The sequence below is a fragment of the Malus domestica genome, chromosome 03, assembly GCF_042453785.1.
Source record: "Malus domestica chromosome 03, GDT2T_hap1".
Classification (NCBI taxonomy): domain Eukaryota; kingdom Viridiplantae; phylum Streptophyta; class Magnoliopsida; order Rosales; family Rosaceae; genus Malus; species Malus domestica.
This window is the reverse complement of record NC_091663.1, coordinates 21473058-21493268: the sequence shown is the minus strand read 5'-3', so window position 1 is coordinate 21493268 and position 20211 is coordinate 21473058. Positions and strand designations below refer to the sequence as shown.

Sequence of the window (20211 nt, the reverse complement as noted above, 5' to 3'; positions counted from 1 at the left end):
ATACTCATATTTTTTAATATATATAATAAATATACATAAATCCGCCTAGGCCGCCTATGTTGGAAATGTGCCCTAAAACCAATCATATGATGATACTTTACGAACATTTCACATGTTAAACTAATCTAGTTTAATGTCAAGGACGAAGATTATTGTTTGAAGCTGTCTCATATAAATGTTATATGCTTAAACGATAAGTCCAATGAATATGTAATTAGGAGAATGTAATTTAAAGAAGTTAGATTCATGAGACCATTCTCTTTCGTATACATATCCTAAATGTTCCTGATCATAGGATTGCCAATTAGGCATTGACAGTCCGTTAAGATCAGTACGTGCTATGTCTTCTCTTAGGGAGAGTGACTGGTCTCGAGTCATTGGTGTGATAGACACCAAGACAAGCATGTAGGTGCTCAATAAGGAATGAGTCCACTGAACACGATCAACGAGGAGTTCTCATACTTATGTCACATAAGAACTCATGGTTGGGATAATGCAAAGTAGTCCTTTGACCTGAGGCATCATAGTTGTCTTGTGGTTAGGTCCTTGATTTTTGACTATGTCAAAGTCACTCCATCAGAGGGTGTCCACGGCATAGTTGGGGTTAAGCCACTTAGCAATGGAGGCAAGTGAATGCGCAACAAGGGATCTCTAACCTTCAAACCTTTTGAGGGAGAATACTCTATGATATGATTAAGAATCTCTGGCCAGAGTATGAATGAGATTTAGGAAATCGTTCCAAATCACATTCAAGGTAATCATATAACTAAGAGAATCACATTGGATAGTAGACATGAATAAACTATCAAACCAAACAATGTGGTCAAGAGTATTGTATTAGAGAAAGACCGTATTGCATTGTAATCCTAAACTGAATAGGTTCTCCACCTCTTCTGATTAGCTTGGGTAACCATGATATACTGCTAGGTGTCACTCATGGTTTGTGGAAGCCCTAAACGTGTATAATCACTAAAGGGAGAATTGAAAGTAAGTTTCAATTCACAATCGATTTGAAAGAGGTCTAATCGCCTACTGCCTCGCTAAAAGGAACCTAACGGATCGTACACCGTGTAAGGTAGAGATTGAAGAAATAACGGAGATGAGTAAGGATAATTAAATGGTTTAATTATTTATGTCAAGGATTAATTAATATGTTAATTAATCAAACGAATAAAATTCGTTAAAGACCTCAGGTTAGTTTTGGGCCGCAAGGCCCAATGAGATTTGAATGTCAAGCCCATTAACTCAAGTTGTATGACAACTTGAATAAACAAAGGGCTTGAAAGCCCAATAAACCCTTAAGGCCGGCCAAATAGAGGAGGGTAGTGAACTTACTTTAATTGCAAGTTTGCCATTCCATTGTGAGGTGGTATAAAGGCAACTTTATAGCCATTTCATCCTTAGGGTTTTCTTTTAGGGAAAGGATGAGAACACAATGCTCTCCCTTTCTCTCTAAGAGGCCGGCCCATTTGGAGGAGATTAGCTAGCAATTTCTCATCCTCCAAGGTCACTCATCTCTTCTTCAAGTCCCTCCTTGGTGTGGAAAAATTAGAGGTTCTCAATTTTGGGAACTTGGAGAATCCTTTCTACCATCCTCCTCCAAGAAATCGATGGAACTAAGAAGCAAGGAATGAAGGCCCTCTCCTTGGGTGATTAGCATTTGCTTATGCAAAGAGGAATCAACAAAGGAATAAAATCTCTCAACTCACTTTGTTCTTGAGTTGAGTCTTGGTTCACCTTTCTACTAGGCTTTGAATTTCATGGGTAATGTTTTGTTTTGAGTGCATACAAGCACGATTCTACCTTTAAATGTTAATTACATGCAATAGATGTTGCTCAAATGAACATGTTTTTCACAAATTTTCCTTCAGCCTAGGCGCTAGGCCCCTACCAGCGGCCCGACTAACGCCTAGCATTTTTTAGAACCTTGCTTGTGCATAGTGTAAAACATGGAAAACTCCTAGATACCCAGCTCTGCCCCATACCACTTGTTCAGGCACTCAAAGCAGAAGAGTATACGAAATGCAGTGGGGGTCAAGTTACATAGAGCAACACCAAAGCAATTCAACAATTGTTTTCGAAAAGGGGAATGAAGAATGAGGAAACCTCAAACCCAAATCCGAATACCAATGGTGGATTCTAGTACAAGGATGTTTGGGATCTGAAGGTTGTGGCAAGGGATTTTGGACATTATGGCCCCTCTCCCATGTGATGGTGCAACCGTTTAGAAGATGCCGACGGAGATTAGCAAAAACTTTTGCTTCTTCTTCACTTTGCACCCTCACCATTAGAGGTTTGAACTGAGAATCATAGTTAGCAGCAAGATAAGGAAGCTCGATTAAAGGCGCGGCCATTGGTTTGGGTGAAGGAATTTGAAGGAATTAAACAAAGAGGTGAAAGGTTGATTTGAAAAAGCTATTACCATTGGAGGCCACGTGGCACCTTCGTGTCCGTTGGATTTCAACAGTTACATTTTGTGAACCGTTGAATTTCCAACAGTAAAAACAAAATTCAAACCTTCTTTAATTTCAGCCGTTGAATTTGAGATCAACGGTCCACATTATTCACCTTTATAAATTTTAAAAAAAAAGCACAGTAAAAAATTCTGAAATTTTATTGTTGTGCCACGTGGCACAATTTGGAGGGTTAGATTTCAAATTTTTTTAAATCCAACGACAAAAATTAATTATGTGAATAAAAGATTAAAAAAATTAATAAAATTAATAAAATTTTGAAAAATTAAAAAAAAATTGATTTTACTTTTCTATAAATATCTTCTCATTATCTTCTACCTTACACCATAATTTCATATTTTCTCAAATACTTTCAACCACATTCCTATCTTTCTCTCAAAGTTTCAATCCAATTGTTTTTCAACAAAATGACTAATGATGCAAGTACGAATTAGACACTTATTAAAGATGTTACGTTGTGTTCTAGTTAGGTTGAAGTTACTCGTGATCTGATTACGGGTAATGAGATGCAGTTACGAGAAATGTGAAGTCTTATTCATACCAATTATCTTGAGAAAATTGGTGGGAAAGGAACCAAATAATCGATGTCCAGTTGTTGGAGAATACTCAGACAATCATTTAGTATGTGGAGAGATGCCTTGGCACAAGCTAATAGTAATCTTCGAAGTGGGGAAAATTTAGTTGATCAGGTAAAAATATATTATTTATTTGTTTGTACCATACCTAAATTTACATTAGCTACTTTGATTACAATTATTTCTTCTCTAGCATTGTGTAGACACTTCAAGCACAAGCTTGGTATAATGCCAAAACCAAAAACAAATCATTCAACCGGTGGGAATGTTGGAATATTGTCAATAATTGTCCTAAATTTAAAGTTGTGCCTGTCGGTCCAGAAGTTGTCATAAACAGCACCCCTCTACATTCTACGCCCGATCATGCCTCGCATGTTCATGAAGATGACGCGGAAGAAGTGCAGGAAACGCCCTCTGCACAAGCGTCGGGGTCGACCCGTTATCCAATTAGGCCTCAAGGTAAGAAGGCTTCAAAGAGAAAAGTGAGTGCTTCCAAGAATGATTATGCAAAATATATGGAAGAACTTGCTCACAAAGGTGAATTGACTTTGGCGAGGGAAATGGTTAAATTTGAGGCTGATAACACTAGAAAGGAGGCAAAAGTTGCAGCTACTGAGAGACTATTTCAACCTAATGAGAGAGAAATAGAGCTATTTAGGCAAGAAAGGGAAGATATTAAAGAAGAAAGAAATGCTCAACAAGATCGTGACATTATGAAGGAGCATTTAGAGGGGAAGTCATCGAATTCTAAATATTTTTGGAATTCGGAGAAAGCGGACGTGGTGCGAAAGAGGTGCAAGGGAAGCGAAAGCAAGAGGAGATGGTCCTAGCACCACAAGAGGAGATGATCCTAGCATCACAAATTGGTTAGGTGATGATTTTCCATTCACGAGGGACTAGGGAATTTGTTTTTAATCGGAGCCTATAATTTTCCAATCACTTTGGATTGTAATTTCTTATTTATTGAATAGAGGACTTTATGTTGTTTCCAATTTATTGAATTTAGTACTTTTTTAAACTAAGAGTATATTTATTTGATTTGGTAATTTATTTAAACTAAGAGAATCTTTATTCAAAGAACATAAACACACCAAATAAAATTACATAAACATACCAAATAAAAATAAACACACTAAATGAACTTAAGTTTCTTGAGCTTCTTTCAATTCCCACTGTTGCTTTATCAAGTCAATTTGCCTTTCATTGTGCATATATGGGTCCTGAAGCACAGTATATCGTTGAATGAGCATTTCATTGTAACGTGCATCCCTTTGTAATGGCTCGTGTCGCACGGGTTCTTCGGTGGAGTCATGAGCACAATATATTTGTGTTTTGGAATTGTTCACCTTGTCTGGCTAATATTCATCAACGACATCATAATCGTACTCATCTTCCACAATCATGTTGTGAAGAATGATGTACGTCATCATGATGGATCGAAGCGATTCTAAATCAAACATTCTGGCAGCACCCTTGACAATCGCCCAACGAGCTTAGAGGATACCAAAACAACGTTCCACATCATTCCTACATCCCTCTTGACAGCTTGCAAAGTGTTTTGACAAAAGATGATCACCTTGGGTAAATGTCGTCTGCTAGGTAGTATGGCCCGTGGTACTTACGTCTGTTGACCCAGTACGTGACTCTTGGTGTTTTTTCTTGCAGGACATCGTTGAACATTAGGGATTGGGGAATGACATTGAGGTCATTTTAAGCCCCGGAACATCGAAAAAAACATGCCAAGTCCATGTGTCAAATGATGCCACCACCTCCAAAATTATACTTTTTGCTCATTTTCTGTCCCCATAAGCTCCTTGCCATGCACTTGGACAATCTTTCTAGGTCCAGTGCATACAATCGATACTTCCAATCATCCTAGGAAAACCTCGCATCTTGGCCTTCTTCAAAAGCCTTTGCAAGTCCATTTCAGTAGGTCTCTGAAGGTACTCTGCGGTGTAGATAGATTCGATTGCAGAGCAAAACCTCATCAGGGACTCAAGAATGGTTGATTTTCCCATCCTCCCTCACTCATCCACTTGGTATGCAGATGCTTCATATGCAAGCATCCGCAAGGCAGCAATAATTTTTTGCTCAGGAAGGAGACCCATAACACCAAAAACATCATTTTTTTTGCACAAAGTAAGAATCATGATTGCAAACAGCAATCATAATTTTTTTGAACAAATGTCATTCCATTATAAAACGACGTCTAAAGTACATATCAAGGAATGCACTGTTACGAACAAAATAATCGTCCAAGAGATCCGTATCTCGTCGTTGCGTGCTTCTATCAAGGTTTGCGGAACGGCTGGGCCTAGAGATCTGAGCCACAACTTGGATGATTCGATGAGACTGTGAGGCTTTTTGGCTTCTTGCTTCGTTGTCTCTCCTTCTACGATCCTTTTCATCTTCCATCTCATTTTGGGCCACATGGAGATTGAACATTTCTTCCCCTTGCTTAAATAATTCTTTCTCTTGCTCCTCGATTTCCCACAACATCCTTGAAGAAGAAGACATTGTAAGAAGGAAGCAGAAACTATGAATAATGATAGAGATTTTTATTTTGGTGTGTGATTTCTTAAGATGGATGGTGGGTTATATGGAGGAAAAAGAAATGATTATGTTGTATATAATGCTATGTGACTTGTCGTTATTCGTAAAAAATCTAATCGAAATCTATCCTCAAATATTGTAAACAAATTGTGACACGTGACGTGACGTGATTGGTTAAAAATCTTATTAGAAATCTATCATCAATGATTCTAAAAAGGTAACGACACGTGGCACGACATTGGATAAATATCTTATCAAAATCTATCACAAAAAATTATCTTATCAGATAATGACACATGACATAACGAGAACGATTAAAAATCTTATCCGAAATTACAATTAAAATTATTTTGTATTATTTTTATAAAATAAAAAAAATATTAATATTTTATTTTCTATTACCATGCCATTCAGCGTATACGTGGAGATGAAAAGCCAATTACAGGCTCTTCAATAGTGACTCCCTAGGGAGCTTTGCAACGCTGGAGATGTTCTTAACTGTGGTTAGTGTTGCTGGAGCGAGTGGAAGAGTTGTAGTGGAGGCACTTTTAGGGTTTTCGGAAGAATCAAGAGATTATGAGGACCTGGGCATATCAACGCCGCCGTCGTACAACTACAAATAGGTGCGTTGGTTGAGCTGGGACGAGTGGCTTGAATCTCTCTTTTCGAATTCACCTGATTCTGGCCTCCGCTTTGAGAAGAGTAAGAGAATCCAACTTCATATTTTGCGATAATTTTGAAAACAATGGACATACTCTTGTTTTTATTTTTATTTTTTCAAGTGGGTTTTGCTTTTAATTGAGTTTTGTGGAGGTTTCTGGCAATTTCATATATGGTCTTCATCTTTGAATTGTTGTTAACCGATATCAGCATGGAGAAGCAGAGGATGTCTTCCTGTTGCGGTTGAAGTTACCGAAACGATTGTTGAAATTCAGCAAAAAGATCCTCAGTTTAGGTACGTTTTTCACCCAACTCCACTCCTCCGAGCCTTTTCAGATCAACTTCTTATGTCTTTTTTTTCCCGACGGGGGCGGGGGATAATGTGTTTGTTCTACTTTGCTAACTTCATGTATGTATTTTGTGAACTATAGATTGGACATGATTTAGATAATTGTAAACGAATCAATCAAGTGATGCTTCACTTTCAGAGGAAATGTTGGCCATGTTATATTGTATGGCAATCATAAGGTGAGCTTTCTTTATTGTTGTGTTCTTACATCTCTGTTCTTTTCTTTACTCCCTTATCGTCATGTGTTCTCTATCTCTCTCTCCCCCCCCCCCCCCCCCCCCCCCCAAAAAAAAAAAAAAATTGTAGTATGTAAAAGGAAACCATTTACTAAAATTTGGTAGTTCTCAGAAAGAACTCCAACCTTTTGAAACTCCATATATAGCAGATGTATATGTTCATTGTACAAATCATTTGGAAGTCTTTAAGCATCCAAAGTTGTTGTCAGGAGTTCTTTTGATATAGCGGCTTATTATTTCCAATTTTTTGCATGTGGTCCAATATCCTAGTGGATAGGCCGATAGGGTGTTGGGTTTTAACCATGCGTCCTGAGTTCAAAACTCTCCCCTCCCCTAGTTTAATATAATAGTTTCAAACACTCCCCACTCCCCTTAATAATAGTAAATTTTATTTATTACATCTTCAATTTAAGATTTCCTTTAGAAGGGGTTCTTGTAAGTGTAACATGAAGAGTTTTTGTAAGCTCTATGTCCCATCACATATGTGATAATAGTTGTATAACAATATAGTTTTGAAGGTTTTTCATGGTTAGGCATACAACAGAGATATTTGTAATTGATTGGCCTTCCATGAATTTGTGTTCATATAAAAATATATGTAATTCACTCAAATTCGTTGGGGATTATTATTTAAGCTCATATTTATTTTTTGCCCCTTTCAATTTTGTCGCAGGTAGTGCGACATGAATAAGTTAGCTTCACACTAGTGGTCATGTTTCTGAAGGCTTTGGAATGGTGTTGCCAAGAAGACATGGAAGAAAACAGAGGTTTAAATTGTTGTGGTTGCTGATGCAATTAGCATTCCACGTCCACTGATTGATATTAATCATGGTGAGAAACTCAAAATTTCATTTGTACATTTTTCTTTTGTTCGTTGGTTAAGCCTTTAGGCTTTGGGTATTTAAGTGATTTTTTTTTAATACTTGTGATACTGCATGTTGATATTTCTTTTTTCTTTCGCTTTGTATTGAATTCTTTTTTAGAGGGATCTCACCGTGATCTTCCCACACTTGAGGTTCTTCATGGTGCATCAGTTAAGGTACAGATCACGCTTGGTATTTCAAAGTTTTGTTTCTTCAGATTCTTCTGATGTTTACTCTTAATGTTTAGATTTTATGTTTGATGCATCTAGTTTATTTGGTGATGAATAATCATAATAAAATTCCTACTAAGACATTGTTCGGTGTCTGAGAAAACTACAAAATAGTTGAGAAGATTTCTGAATTCTATTAAGCTGTGAAAATGAGCTTTGTTTTACCATTCAACTTTAATAATAATTTACAGAAGATAAGGATGCACATTTTCACTTAATTGACTTGTGACAAATTCCAACTCACGAGTCCCTTGTGTTATGAAGACAATGAAAAAAATTTAGTATCAACAATCAATGTGAATGGATTTACCTCTCCCAGACCCTGCGTAAAGCGGTAGCCTTGTGCACTGGGTACGACCTACCTGGGTGAGATTTTGAGAGAGAGTTTACCAAATTACTTTTCTTTTTTCATGTAAGTTCCAGCCGCTTTCTTCGTAAATAAATTCTTATCATCTCTCTCTATTATCTGTAGTGTTAGTTGAAGCAAACATGGTTTAAAGAACAGTATTGAATGGAATCTGGCTGTAGTTTGGAAGTAATAAGGAACCGGAGTTACTTCTGGCTCTTCCGAACGCAGTCCTTGATATGATTGAGACTCATGAAGGAGTGATGTATGAGAAGGGTAATCACATGACCTTAATTTCTTTGTATTTGTTTATTCCATATTCAGATTGACTGGTAAACTTATGCTGAGGTTCTGCATAGAATCTTATGATATTTACATGATACAGTATGAATGCTGATATATATTTCCTCTTTCTTCCTGTCATCAAATTACATACTTCAACCTTTGTATTACATTTGGTAGCTACTAAACAGGAATGTACAAAATACTATGTTTCCCTAAAGCATGTTCATTGTTCATGGCAGCTAGCCAGATGCAGTTTTAGGTGGATGGTGTGTATTTAGTTTCGGAGTCTAATTTCAGAGTGCACACACCTGCTTTTAATTTGTGCTGAATTATGCATTTGATACTCTCAGTTCCTAGCATGAATTCAACGTCGTGTAAAGCTGGATATACAAAGTCTTCTGCTTCACCAAAATTGAGCGTCTGATGGATTTCTCAAGTGCTCAAAACTTGAAAGTATCCAAATGTTCTTATCCTGGTTGCCAGGGCAGAGGTTGAACCCCTCTCATCTCTGTTCACACGGCTTGTCGGAAATTTCAAAGAATTAGAACCTCGTCATGAAAAAGATTTTGAAGCGGAACTAAAAGTTTCTTGAGCAGAAAAAAAACCATCTCCAAAGCAATTCTGGTTGAGCTCCTATGCAAATGGCTTGTTGTATCAGCTTTTGCTAATAACAGGCTCACGGATTCTCTCCTCCATCTTGCACAGCTGACAAAGGACTGCTTTTGAGTTTCATCACATTCGGATACTGCAGAAGATGTTCTTCTAGTGTTCTTCAAAATACAAATAATCTATATATAAAGCAAGATGAATCATAAGTCAAGCGGCAAAAAAGCTACAACTGATTAATGTCGCAAAATGAAGAGCAAGGAATTGAAGAAGACAGATGCTGATGTCGAAAATACGAACAAATGGGTTCTCGCCAAATCATGGAACCGGCGTCCGATTGGAATGTTGCCTCGAGCTGTTGGGTTTTCTGGCGGGATGTCAATAATGTCGCAGAAAAGGTTCCTGGATTACTAGGAAGAGAAGAGAAGTGGGAACTAAAACAATGTAGTGCCATGAGACCTATAAAACTCAATTTTGGTCAAAATAATATATGCAAGCAGTCGAGAGCAAGTAATGTGTCTTATATTTCAATACACCGAAACATGGTAGAACTTTCTCACCTTTCAATGTAACACTTCGGGTCCGTTGTCAATGTCCATTCAAATCTACAGCAGTGCAATGATATGGTAGAGAAGGTACCGCAGGGGCGACCTGAGAACACATCAAGCGCAATACATAAATGCTACATGTGATCTCAGGTCACTCCTGTGGAACCCCTCTACCGCTTTGGCTTATCTCTGTACAACTTCCTTGCCTTAGAATGGTAATATATAGCACAACTTAGAACTTAGTTGTGTACTATTTTCACTCCATTGTACTACATGTTTCTTTCTAGTACAAATCTTCTTGTTTGACCATATACACGTTTATTTATTATATATTGGATTTAAATGTACTACAATGTCAATGTGGTACAGTTTGATTTTTCGAAATTGCTTCGTACAATTGCAGCTTTGTACTTTACAAGCTTTGGAGGACCTTGCTGATTTGCAGACATCTATCTAAATCTTATCCATTCTGATTGTTCAAAATTGCTCTAGTAATCAAACGGACAAGATTTGTCCTTCTGATTTTCAAAATCCCTACTTTTATATATGAATTTTGTAATAATTCACATTCATAACACCAGTCCCAAATACAAATGAGTGTCTTTATTAACTAAAAATGTGGATTATGCGCATGAGTTACCTTGTTTGGACTATAATTTGTAATTCATACGAGTTCTACAACAAAGGTATATGTGCGTTAAAACTTCGGTTTTGGGGTTTAGTGTTCACTGAATTTATGAATTCGCATAGACCCCTATTATGTTTCAAATATAATGTGTCACAAGCCGGATGCATCCGTATTCGACCATCAACTTGTACGGGGTGCAAATTATGCTTGGTGCCTGGATAGATCCATCATATTAAGACGAGTGTTATATGTGTCCTTTTACATACCATCAATGTCCATCAATGTATGTTTCCACAACTTTCTCACACACATTTTTTTTTATTGTTTCAAAATTGTGACGTAATTTTTGTTGGTGTGAGTCAATATACTTAGAATAGGGATTTAATATATGTTGGCAAGAGTCAATGTACTGCAAGAATTCAATGCATATTGGCATGAGTCAATATATCTAGAATAGGAATTCAGTGTTCCCAGAATATGGATTCCATATCCTAGACATCCTTGTACTTTTATATATGTATATTGTCCTCCTATTGAGAGAAATAAAAGACGAAAAATATTCAAAATCCTAAATCAACTTTTATCTTGGCGTCAGTGCAGGTTTCGACTGATCTGTTCCTTAATCCTAAACTCAATGTCGTTGTGCAAATTACAGCTAACCAAACCCTTTCTAGCTAGTTTTGAAACCTAAAACCAACCCACACAAACTCACGCTGCCTTGTGTTCTCTAGGCAGTGCCAATCCAAATCAAAAAATACAAACGAGTCACGCCGCCTTTGATATTGATATGAGCAATCATAAAATTAACTTAGAGTTAATTGCGTTCATTAAGCAAACTTTTGAATATACTCATGTGAATAAATCAAGAGAGCTTCAAAATCACGGTGGGACCTTTGCCCTTCCCTTCTAGTGACCTTAAGGTGGACTATAGACATCCCTTAAGGGTAGGTAATGGAAAGAGAGAGAAAGGCAACATATATAGTATAAGGTGAAACACCTAAATGCTCTCAAAGGATGAGAAACAAATTTATATTGCCTAACCCACTATAGAGTTCAAGTTAGTCATAGATTTAGAGGGTAGATGGCGTACTTGAAGTTCAAACATGAGGTTTTGAGGATCTTGCAAAGACTAGATAGCCTAAGAGATGGGGAGCTGTACTTGAATGCAGAAAATAACTGCCCTAGTCCATGCAATTAGTCTCTAATATGGGAAGATCCAAACATATGCTTGCTCCTATCAGAAGTGCACAAAAAAGGTGCAGTCTAGAGACGCATCTTGAGCAACATACATGGTTATATCCACGAGTTGCTCTTGACATGATTATTGTTTGGTACCATATTTCATACATGTAAGTGAAATGATGCAGACACATCTTCATTATGTGTCGCTGGGCTTTGAATTGGTTCTTTCACCCGAAATTTCACCTTGGCGCTTTGAGATAGTGAGCAAGTTGAGAGATTCATGTCTTCAATGTATAGAGTGCATCCAGACATGTCCTGGGCGTAGAGAATGCATCCGGACGCATGCATTACTTGGCACAGCAAAGAATGCCATATATTATCTGATATGTCATTTTAGAGAGAGAACTAAGATGTGACCTTATTATTATGGAGAAAGTCGATCTTGGAGTAATTTATGTATGTGTTTCCATTACTCCAAGTAGCCCGATTACAGTTGAATGTGAGTTGTCAGGTGGGCGCTGAAAGGGCATCTGTACTGAGAGATTCAGGTCAGGTATTGGCATAGGGATTGTAATAAGATTCGTATGATGATTCAGACAACTATATGTGCTTAAGTCGACCAAAATAGTGGGTGTAATGAATGAATCCCTTCTTCATTACTATGTGAGCCACTGGATTTTAATCCAATATGTGTACCATTTGGATTCAAGACAATGTCAAAAAGAGGATACTTGACTATTTCTACTTTGGCATACTCATATAAGGCGATCAACAATCATTGCTGCATGTTTGAGAAAGCAGTCAAGTCTAGTTGGACTGACATGAATGCTTAGAGAAGACAATTTGTCATTACACCACGTTTAATATGGCTTATTAGCTGGTCAGCGTTCATGTAAAAGATGAGAATAGTTTATTGATTTTCGTTCGTATGTTGTATATGGTTTCACTAGGTCGCGCCACAATACGCCCTTGTGAATATGAGAACGAGAGGATGATGATAGTGTTGTGAATGTGAGGACACCACTCCTATTTGGGTGAGAGATGATAATTTTATAGAAAAACTAATGAAAATTGTTTGAAAACTTTGAATTTTAACGATAAGGACAAAAATAAAGGGTAAAATGAATAGTACCAGGATTGACTTTTTAGTGTAAAAATATAGTTTTTCCTTAAAATAAACTGTACCGGAAGTTTTTCGTTAAAAGTTTCCTAATTTTATTGGACTTAATAAAACAATATAATCCACCCAAATAAGATATGGATTCAAAAAATATCTATTTGGTTAAATCTTTATTTAACAATGAAGGGATATGGAATATTCTTTGCATAGTGGACTTGGCTTAAGCTTCCTTTAGCTGGGCAAGATGCATCGGAATACAAAAACGGTAGCGTTCGTGCTGGCAAACAAAGAAGACTCGTAAGAACGAGACGTTGTTACAAAATTCATCAATCTCGTTAGGTAAAAACCTAAACAATTTTGTTATTATTTGCATAAATTTCTTCCAGAAACAATGGAAAAACGATGAGGAATTTAGATTGCTTGATTTGTTTTGTAAATTTTTTATTATATGGATTTAATTGATTGCTACTTTTTGTTGGTTAGATTAGATTGATCTTATGTAATTGTTCAATTAATACCAATACTAATGCAATCAGTTGCTGAGGACCATAAGAAGATATAAAGCGTTAGAACATCTCTAAAGGAAATGTCAAAATGTCCACATAAGCTATAATAATAAAAAAAAAAAATCACACTAATGTGCTCCAACTGAAATGTTAAATTTGACAGCAACTTCAAAATTAATTATTAATTTTTTATTGGTTTAATCATCATTGCAATTAATGTTGTTGTTGACCTGTTTCCCTTTTGTTCAATTAAGGTAAGTGAACGGTTCTCTCTTGTTAAAAAGAAATGGTGAACGGTCTGGATTTCATAATTATTAAATGCCTTTTATTAAGTTTTTATTAATTTAATAATTTATTTTATAATATAATAAAATAATAATTTAATTTGACATATCGGGTGGACAATAAAACTTTAAAAGATGTCAAAATCCCACATAGGTTGTCAAATTTAAATTTTATGTTCAAAATTTGACATTTCCTTTGAATATGTTCTTAGAGATTATTTATTTGACATGCCTGTGACTGACTCTTTGCTGAGGATACTTTGTTCTCACTTCGATCAGTTTCAGTACTATTATAACTTATTTGTTCAGTCCTTGTATATATTTTAATTTTTATAGATTCAATTCTCACCCCCGCTTCATGGACAATGTTTATTCATATTCAAAAACAACATTTTTTTAGGTTTTAAAAAACCAAACTGAACCGGAAAAATCAAACCAAAATTAAATCGGACATAAGAAACCAAACTGAACCAAGCAATATTTTTAGTTCAGTTTTCGATTTTGGCGAAAAACCGGACTATTGAAACTAAACCATCCTTACCAAAAACAACATTTCCCTTCCAATAGTTTTGGCTTAAAAATTTAGATTATTAAAAAATGAATTTAGGTTAAATATTTTTTTTAGTAATTTTCTTTAAAAAAAATTTATGTAGATTATCATAATTTATTTTATAAACATTTTAACCTAAAAATATTTAGATTGATAAATAATGGATTTGCTCCTAATGATCGAATTATATCCAATGTTGTTTCTGTGAACACGAAATTTTCCTGAAACGAAAGAGACAAGAACAACGTGTACAAAGAAATATTTTGGTGTTAATGGATTTGTAGGGTTACGATCTCTTTTAACTTGATCCTCTGATTCGATCTCCGTAAGGTGTTGATTTATGAATGTTGTTGATCCAAGGGCCGTTGAGGCTTAATTTTGGATGAACGGTTGGGAGCTTCTTCAAGGGCCGTCGGGGCTTGATCTTGAAGAAATGCTGTGTAGATTTGTTGATATTGTTGATCCAAAGGGCCGTCGGGGCTTGATCTTAGGATGAACAGTTGTGTGGATTTGTTGATGTTGTTGATCCAAAGGGCCGTTGGGGCTTGATCTTAAGATGAACGGATGTGTGGACGATGAACACTTTCTTCAAGGGCCATCGAGACTTGATCTTGAATTGGTGGAAGTTCTTCAAGGGCCGTTGGGGCTTGATCTTGAAGGAGGATTTGATGAAGAACGAAGAGGGCTTTCTTGATCCTTCGGGATTTGCTTGAGAGCTTTAGAGTTTCAAAGCTTCAAAGATTTGGGGGATTCTCTTCCAATTTGGGAGTAGAGAAATGTATTTGTGAACTGGTTCATGATACCTTGATGTAGAAGCCTATTTATAGGCTTTGAGAATGAATCACCACCACAAAATATTTTTTTCTTTTCCAAGCACCATTGCCTAATTTCCCACTTAATACAATTTTAAACTTGAAGTGGTAATTTTATGGCCTAATTTTCCACTTAATATCATTTTAAACTTGATATGTGCATGCTTTGTCATTGCCCAAAATGAGAAGAAAACCTTGTTTTGATCTTCAATGGATTGAAATGTGCTTGCCTTGTCATTGCCCAAAATGAGAAGAAAAACTTGTGTAATCCTCCAAGGGTATTTCTTCTTATTTTGTTGAGTCACACACCATGTGTACAATTTGTATGACACGTGGCATATGCCATGTATGCTCTGACACGTCAAAATTTTAATGCGTTGGTGAACATTTATTTCACCGCAATTTCGATGTCTACAGTTTCGACTTTTCCAATCATTTTAGATACAATTCTTAAATTTAAATATTGGATCTTTTGTTATTTAAATTGTGTATCACCTTCATTTGTAATGATTTATGGATGATTGAAATGTGATCCAATTTTTACTTTGTAAATAAGCAAAACATTCAAAATTGCTAGGGTGAGTCTTCCTACACAGTGCCCGACTCTAGACTAGACAAAGTTGCAACCTACCCTCAAAGTTCTTCATAGCCCGGTGGGAAAAAAAATATATTAATTATGCTTCAATTTTGGGTGAATTTTGATTTAATAATGGGTAAATTACATTTTACCGCCTTAGGTTTGAGGTCGATTTCAATTCCTTACAACATCTTTAAAACATTTCAATTTCATACATTTACTTATCATTTTATTTCAATTTCATACATCCGTTAGAAAATCTATTAAGTAAACCGTTAAGTGATGATGTGGCAAATATGGGGTCCCCATTTGTACTGACGTGGCTGCCATATTTGTGCCAAGTAGCTAAACACTTAATAAAAATTTTAAGATATTAAAATAAGTATTTAAAGAAAAGTTAAAATAAAACCAAAACCCAGATCCCCTTTTTCCCCAGAATCTCCACCCGTGCCCACCCTCCCACCCCCCATCACCCACCCCTTCCCTCTTTGCCCATCACCCATCACCCGCAACCACTTCCCTCCCCACTGCACCTCTATCTCCGACGAGAACCTCCCTGCCGAGCGCCTCCATCTACAACATGAAATCATGGAAACGGTATAGTCAGAGAAGCAACAAACCACCTTTTCCATTTTATTTTCCAAGTTTTTAAATTTCAAAAGTGTGAAAAGTTTGAGAGGAAGCACGTACGTAAAATTGTAAGAAAAACCCAGAAAATTCAAAAAATAAAATTTAGGTGAGAAAATAAATGTGGAGTGAAAAATTGGTAGGAAGGGAAAAATTGAGAAGAGATCTGAATCGGAGAAAATTTTCTCGAGAAAGTTGGAGATCACAGGGAAGGTGGAAAATTTTTGAAAGCTAGAAAATCCATAAAACCAAAACGAAAACGACTAAAAAATAAAAACCCACAAACCAAAAAACCCAAATGTTGAAGGAGTGGTGAAAATTTTCTCCATAAAGTTGTAGATCACAGCGGCGGTGGACGAAAAAAACCCATACAATCCATCTTCGTCGAAGATGGTGGTGGTCTTTATCAACTTGATCGACCGGGGTTTTCTTCGAGTGATGGAGGATGTCGAGAGAGTGGTGAGAGAGAAAGAGTGTTAGGGGGTGGGAGAAGGGGTGGGTGATGGGGGAAGGGGTGGGAGAAGGGGTGGTGATAAGGGATGAGGGGAGGGGTGGGTGATGGGGGGTGGGAGGGTGGGCACGAGTGGGGATTATGGGGAAGAAGGGGATTTGGGTTTTGTTTTTTGTTTTTTTGTTTTTAACTTTTCTTTAAATAATTATTTTAATATTTTATTAAGTTTTTAGCCACGTGGCACAAATGTGACATCCACGTCAGCACAAATGGGGACCCCATATTTGCCACATCATCACTTAATGGTTTTCTTAACATATTTTCTAACAGATGTATGAGATTGAAATAAAATGATAAGTAAATGTATGAAATTGAAATATTTTAAAGATGTTGTAAGGAATTGAAATCGACCTCAAACTTGAGGGGGTAAAATGTAATTTACCCTTTAATAATTTTTTAGTTATTTTAGTCATTGGATTTAATTTGGACAGTTAAATCTTTTTTTTTACCGTTATATTTGATCATATTCAATCTCAACCTTTAAATTAATGTATTTATAAGTTATATTTTAAAAAGAAAGTTGAATGTGAACGTTGTATCAACCAACAACCCAATTGTTACAACCGTTGGAGTACAAAATAGGCTTTGGGATGGGATAAGGTGGCAGATAAAGTTGTCAGCGATGGGTCACCCACTGCAGCTTCGCCTTGTGCAGGAAAGTGGAGAGCGTCTGGGCGTAGTGGTTTTCAATTCTTGGGAGCGTTCACCTTTATCGTGGAGACATGCTGCTCACCTGGCTTAATTTTTGGGCTAAATTTGCTTAAATTTTAGCCTAATTGTTGGAATATATTTGGGGTTTTAAAACTGAAAATGTAGGTTTTTTTTTTTGAACAAACAATATTATTCATAGGGAGGGGGTGGGCTTAGTTGCACAATGGCTAGTAATGATGTGGTTTAAATTTGCATTTGTCAATGATCGAACCTAAGACCTCTCATTTACAAGTGAAGAGAAATACCACTAGATCATAGTACTAAGTGACAACTAATAATGTAGATTTTAACTCAACCGTTAGAGTTGATCTTAAAGGACATTACAAAAGTTACAATGAATTGTCCATATTATGAAAAGTTGAACGATAGGACTCAAATTCGAGCTGTTATAAATAGACAAAAGTTAGAGAAATAACCTTTGCTAAAGACAGGAGCGAAGTGGGTGCAAAATATCACACTATAACTTTAGTAGCTATAACACAAAGGATGACAGATAAAGAGAGGGAGGGAGATATACTGATATTATTTTTTTTATTCTTTCTTTCGCAGTGTGTGTTTTGATAACACATAGATCACTCTATTTATAGAGCTACTCCCATGAGAACATCCAAAAATGATCTGATGGCTACTTTTGACAATATTACATAACAACAAATATATCACTATCATTTTCACCTTTTTTCCAAATGCATGTGGGTATACTAATGCATGTGGGATGTGGGCATACACCATACAGTTCTTACAACACCCCCTTGGGTGTCCGCATATCAACATCAGTTGCCTCGTTAAAACCTTGCTTGGAAAAATCCAGTGGGAAAAAACCATAGCGAAGGAAAAAGAGTACAACTTTACTTGGATTGTTAATATAGTGTTATGTAAGCTTATGTTGCCTTGTTAAAACCTTGATAGGAAAAACCCAGTGGGAAAAATCCTAATCGAAGGAAAAAGAGTACAACATGCATGTATCATGGATGCTCCTCCTGAATTGTATCTCCCCCTGATTCTGCATTCTTCAAATTTAGTTGATTGGTAAGCCGACGTAATCCGATTCCCTGCACTAACTTCTGAAATGTGCACTTTGGTAAAGATTTGGTGAACAAGTCTACCAGATTTTCATTGGAACGAATCACTACAAGAAAACATGGATTAAGTGACCGAATTTTTTGTGGCGCATGAAAATTCATCACATATAGGTAAAACAAGTGACGCTTTTTTAAAAATTGTCACTTTAAGATTTTTGCAAGACACCAAAATATTTTGCATCACTTATACTTTTGGATTTGCCACAAAAAATTGGGCAGGAAAGTTTACCGACAAACGAAACTTTAATAAGTGACGCAATGTTAAATTAATCACATAAGAAGAGGGAAGGCCACCTGGCCATTCCTCACATATAATACTGAATTAAAAATAAAAAATATAGATGCAATTATCAAAACCCCCAAATAACAAAACCTATCCATTTATTCTCATTTCTTCCTAGTCTTCAGCACCCTTTCGTCTACTCCTTCACCCTAACTTCGACGACCGACTATTTGGTGGTTGCCAACGACGACGACTACCACCTCTCCTTTGTCTCACTCCCTCAGCCATTCTCCCACCCTTTGATTCTCATTCACTCTCTTATCTATTTGACATAACAAAATCAAATTGGGGAAAGAGAAGTTCTATTTTTTTCTCAAGTTCTTTCAGTTGACAACAAGGTACTTTGTTTTTCTATATTTCTTTAATTGTTTTTGGATTTTTTTTCTTTAATTGTTCCCCAGATTCTGATTTTCTTTCGCTAAAGATCCTATTGTTGGTGAATTGTTCTCTGCTTCAGGGAGAGTTATACTAGCAGTGAGTTTTCTGTTCCAATGAGAGTTTTCTGTTCCAATCTTGATTCTTCTTATTCTTTGGAGTCAAAATTTTGGTCTTGGTGGTTAATATATGTTTTTATATTTTTTTCTTAGTCCCCTGACTAAGTGTTAACTTTTTTTTTTCATTTTTGTTCAAATGTTGGAAGTCTGTAACCATTAAGTTGCGTGTTGTCTTTCTTGAGACTAGTGTTGTCAAGAGTCAAGACTAGGTTCACCTTGAAATTTTTTGGGTAGGGCCTACAATGATCTTAGTGCCGTTTCTTACTAGCTACTTGTGATAGGAATTCTTTAGATGTGTACTTTCTTGTGTTTTGGCTGGCTGAAAAGGGATGATGGTAGGAGATCTGGTAGTACATAAATATAAGAAATGATTAAAACTACTTACATCCCTCCAGTAGAGCTCCGAAAATCACTCGTAGAGTTCTCTGGAAATTTTAAGTTTGTTTGAATGTATTTTTCATAGATTGATTGAATGGATAAGAGGAGATATATAATGAGGTAGAAAGTCACAAGCAAACAGTTCTTCACGAAGGTATATCCAGTATGTGAGGCAAAGGAAGAAGAAGAATAGTAAAATCCTACAAAGAAACATTTTCGGCGAATGGAGATGATAACTGTTTAGGGTTAGAGAGTCGTGTTGATAACGTGTTATAAATATGCAAAAGTTAGAGAAATAACCTTTGCTAAAGACAGGAGCGAAGCAGGTGTAAAATATCACACTATAACTTTAGTAGCTATAACACAAATGATGGCAGATAAAGAGAGGGAGGGAGTTATACTGATATTATTTCTTTGATTCTTTCTTTCTCAGTGTGTGTTTTGATAACACACAGATCACTCCATTTAGTACTAGTTTGGTACTGAGGTACTTTTATAAAAAATGAGTATAAAAAAAAGTTGAGCTCAAAAAGGTGTTTAGTAAACACTTAAAAACAGCTTATTTTCACAGTTTTTGATGAAAAAAAGCTAAAAACGTGAGGCAGCAAAAATGAGTTTATTCTCACAGCACAGCAGAAACAATTTTTTTTTCAAAGCACAGCAATACCAAACTAGCCCTTATAGAGCTATTCCTATGAGAAGATCCAAAAATGATATGATGGTTATTTTTGACAATATTAC

At 36.2% G+C, this 20211-nt stretch overlaps 2 long non-coding RNA genes and 1 other non-coding gene across 3 annotated transcripts; 1 reads left to right on the top strand and 2 right to left on the bottom strand.

Annotated features, from left to right (window-relative positions):
• The first annotated feature begins 6019 nt into the window (after window positions 1-6019).
• On the top strand, window positions 6020-8714 carry LOC103426771 (uncharacterized). Its single transcript, XR_011579343.1, has 6 exons — window positions 6020-6304; window positions 6473-6557; window positions 6694-6790; window positions 7521-7678; window positions 7831-7886; window positions 8413-8714. It is a non-coding gene; the product is annotated as an uncharacterized lncRNA (long non-coding RNA).
• LOC139194473 (uncharacterized) lies at window positions 8612-10014 on the bottom strand. The gene is made up of 3 exons (XR_011579342.1): window positions 9738-10014; window positions 9478-9636; window positions 8612-9359 (listed from the first exon to the last, which is right to left on the bottom strand). It is a non-coding gene; the product is annotated as an uncharacterized lncRNA (long non-coding RNA).
• MIR398B (microRNA MIR398b) lies at window positions 9803-9900 on the bottom strand. The gene has a single exon (NR_120955.1). It is a non-coding gene; the product is annotated as a microRNA MIR398b (primary transcript).
• Window positions 10015-20211: the final 10197 nt, after the last annotated feature.